This window comes from Triticum aestivum, chromosome 6A, assembly GCF_018294505.1.
Source record: "Triticum aestivum cultivar Chinese Spring chromosome 6A, IWGSC CS RefSeq v2.1, whole genome shotgun sequence".
In the NCBI taxonomy this organism is placed as follows: Eukaryota; Viridiplantae; Streptophyta; class Magnoliopsida; order Poales; family Poaceae; genus Triticum; species Triticum aestivum.
Window position 1 is genome coordinate 326817680 of NC_057809.1, and position 4121 is coordinate 326821800.

A 4121-nucleotide genomic window follows, 5' to 3' on the forward strand; every position below is an offset into this window, starting at 1 on the left:
GAACTGCTCGCACTGGTTGAGCCAGTTGAGGGGGTCCTCCGTGCCCTCGTAAGTGGCGAAGTCTAGTTTGGCGAATCGAGGGGGTGTTGGCCCGCCGTGCCCGGGGGCGGCCGCAGTCGCCGCCGGCGTGTATGCTGGGTTGGGAAGCGCTGGGGCGTAGTTCGCCGAGCTGGAGGGGTGATCAAACCGCAGAGAGGGCGTCGGGTGTTCTGGCGCCGTGAAGTAGACCGGGCCCGGAGACGAGCCAGTCGCCCAAGCGGGGATCGGCGATGGTGACGGTGGAAACTGCACCTGGTGCAGGGGCCGACCCGTAGCCCTAGGCGCGGGTGGTGGTACTGTCGATGGCGGCGGCGCCTGGTGGAGCTGCTGCACCGGCGCCTGCGGCGTGGGGGCCGGCGGTGACGCCGGAAGAAGCTGCTGGGTCTGGCCCCAGCGGCGCGGTGGAGGCCGGCCATGCTGGCCACGGCTGTCCCACAGTCGAGTAGTGCGGCAGCAGCAGCGGCGGCTGGGACGCCCCTCCATAAGGCGCCTGGAAGGCCGGGGCGGGCCACTGTAGCGACGGCGGCCCGTAGGCGGTGGTGCCGGTGCTCGGTGGCGGGGGCTGGTTCCCGGCGAGGTAGAGGGTAATACCCCTGACCGCCTGGACAAGCTCCCGCAGGGTGCCCGACATCTCCTCGGGCGAGAGGAGCGGAGGCGGGTCCGCCGTGATGGTGATGGGCGCGGTGGTGATGGTGGTGCCGGATGCGATCTCCGCCATCGCGGTGGCAGTGGCCGGCGGCAGCGAGAGCAGGGTGGAGGTGGATGGTAGCGGCGGTGATGGAGATTGTGACATGATCGGCCTGGTGTATCTGGATACCAAATTGGTAGAATCAAGTATTCTACCAGATCTAGGGCGTAGGTGGTAAGGAAAGGATGGAGGGGGACGTGGCGAGGAACGGGCGCGCCGGCGGCAGGGCGCCGTCGCGATCTAGGAGAAGGGTGGCGGCGGTTAGGGCTGTTGGCGGCTAGGGTTTCCGGCTCCTCAGGGAGCCGGGCAATAGGAGATAATATTCTTCTTATTGCTTGATCTGAAAAGAGTCTTACAACTTATATTTATAACCTAGATAACTTGCACATGAATTAACCTAAGATAACTTGTGGGTTAAGATTGCCCGATGAGCCTTCCATATGACAGGCCGGACATAACAGAATTCATATTCGAAAGAAGTTTTCAATTATATAATTTTTTTTCCGCCGCAGTTGGTCTCGTTGGTTAAATTTATGGTCAAAGTTGGACCTTGAAAAACGCGGCGTACTATATTTTGGAATGGAGGGAGTACTTAATATTTTCTTAGTCATATGAATGATCAAATTTTCACTCAAACTACGGGAGGCTCAATAAACCTGGAGAGAGAGAGTATACTACCACCCAATGTTTAATTATCATAATCAACAAAGAATTGGCGATTTGGGTAAGGTATTGAACAAGTCGACAAAGCCTGAATCTTCAATCGAGATCCTGGTACTATGGAGCGCTATTCGCCAGTACTATTGAATTTACAAGTGTTTGTAAATATGACTTTTTGTTAGTCTCACGCGTCTAAAAATTCCATTTCTCCCCAGCAACACTCCCGTGGATGATGGGGAGGGCTCAACTGCTGCCGCGATAGTTTCCCTCTCTCACTCCTCGCCGCCACGGCCAGGCAAAGCCCGGCCGTCGAGGGCAGGGCGCTTCACCACCTTGCGATGGGATGCCATCACAGGGCGACGAAGTTGGGCTGAGACGCCACGCCGGCCTCGAGAGCGGTGGTGCGGCGCGGCTCCCAACAATGTTGGCGTTCGGGTCTGGTTGCTGCACTGCGGGCTTCGTGGTGATGGTGGTGCGGGATGCGACCAGCACAGGCCGTGGCCTCCGACAGGGGCGGCGAAGGCATGGTGTGCCTCACCTATGGCGGTGGTGAGGGCCCGGCTAGCTTGTTCTAGCAGGTTCATGTGACAACGTGTAGCTGAGGTAGGTGGTGCGTGCTTGTGCTGGTGACGGTGGCACGTATCTGACGACTAGTGTCTGGCGGAAAACACAGGGTGGTAGGTTGGTCTCTATCTTCTCCTGGTTTTGGGCCGATGGCACGTGGGGCTCGGTAGGTGCCGAAGGAGATACCTGCGACATGTGCGACGGTTGTGGCTCCGACGTGGGCTCATGCTCGGGCGGACCAGATCTGGGTCTAATGTGGGTCGGGGCTCTCGCCCCGGGTAGGTGAGGTTGGGCACGGTCCGGATGGTGCATGTGGGCGTTGAGGCCCCTCTCCTCGCGGATGCGGTGGTCGTTGGTGTTGGCCGGGACTCCACTTCTCTATTAAGCAGAGCGGCGGCGATGACCACGGACTTGGTGTCGTGCGAGCGTGGTCGGTGACGACCGTCGGTAGTGACACTTTTGTATCATCTTCGGTCCACCGGGACTGGCAGGAGATGCAGACATAGGTGCCTCTTACCATGGAGGCGCCGACCCAGACTCTGTGGCTGATGTGGGCGGTGGATTGTGCTCCTCTTCGTATCTGGGCTTCGGGTGAAATCTTTGTTCGTTGGACTCGGTAGGCGGCGACGCTCAGCGCTGTTCTTTCCTTTTGGGGGTGTTATGGTAGAGTTTAGGTGCTATAGGATGTAACGTGACATTGTACTCAATCCTTTCTATGATTTCCTTCCGTAGCGCAGTGGCTACGTCCAATTAAACTGGTTATCTTGGATCGGTGTTGTATGACGAATATCTCTCATTTTATATTGTTGGACCAGTATTTCTTTCGTTGTTGTTTTTATATGTAATAATTGGGTGAAGGAGATTGTTTTGTAAACGTGCTCCTCCTTGGCCCAATCAAATGTAAACTTGTGGGTAAAAGGTCATTACGAACGACGATACAGAACTACTCCCTCCGTCCTATAATATAAGAATGTTTTTTATACTGGTGTAGTATCAAAAACGCTCTTATATTATGAAACAGTGGGAATATTTTTTTAATGGCACAAGCAGCACATTCCCAACGAATGACGCGCCGGCATTCGAGGCTTCCAGCCAGAAAAGAAACGAAAAGGAAAAGACACACCGGTACCACACAGGATCACCAGTTTTTGCCTGGCTAGAACAGGAATGCTGGTGCTACACTTGCAGCCTCTCGTCGTAACGCCGCCCTAGTGCAGTAGCCCTTTTACCGGCGTCCATTTTTGCTGCAGACGCTATAGGTAGAGATGTTGGTTGTTCTTTTTTCTTGAAGAAGAGAAAGCAGAAAAGAAGGGAACGGAATAGCGAAACTATAGTTGGCCAAACGGGCCGTGCTAACTGGGCCGGCCCGGTAGCACGCAGGAACGGCACGGCCCAGGCACGGCACGGCCCGAGCTAAACGGGCTAGGCCCGGCACGCGGCACGTCATGGGCCATGCCTGGGCCTGGAGGCTGGGCACGCGGGCCGGCACGGCACGGCCCGTTTAAATTTTTTTTGGAATTTTTTTATATATATGACCTAAATTACAGCCCAATAGGCCTAAAATACAGCCCAACAGGCTAAAAATCAGATGGGCCAGCGTGCTAAACGTGCCACGGGCCGGCCCGTTTAATAATCAGGCCGTGCCTGGGCCAGAGAGCCACGCCCGTGGGCCCGCACGGCACGGCACGGCTATTAAACGTGCCACGGCGGGCCGTGCCGGGCCAGGCACGATTAGCACGGGCTGGGCCGTGCCGTGCCGGGCCGGCCCGTTTGGCCAGGTCTGAGCGAAACTGCATACTACAGCTCATGCATGCCATATGGGCAGCTGGGTGTGGGCGAGGCAGATGCCGGCACACGGCAACCTCATCCCACATGACGCCCATGTTCGGGGGCCCCACCTCCCCTCCGCGTAGTCTATTCTCATGTCTCCTGGCCTTCACCAATCCCATCGACTAGTAGACGCCTACGCCGGTGGCGCCGCGTAAGACTAGCCATAATGGATAATAATATACACTAGTACATACACATATCCCTACACTATATTACTATTTTTATAATGGGTAGTAACTTAAGTGTGGTAACATGCAAAGATTCATTTATTAGGTTATAAACTCATATTACATTGAGCCATATGATATTACAGTAACTAGCTAAGTTACTACAATTATCT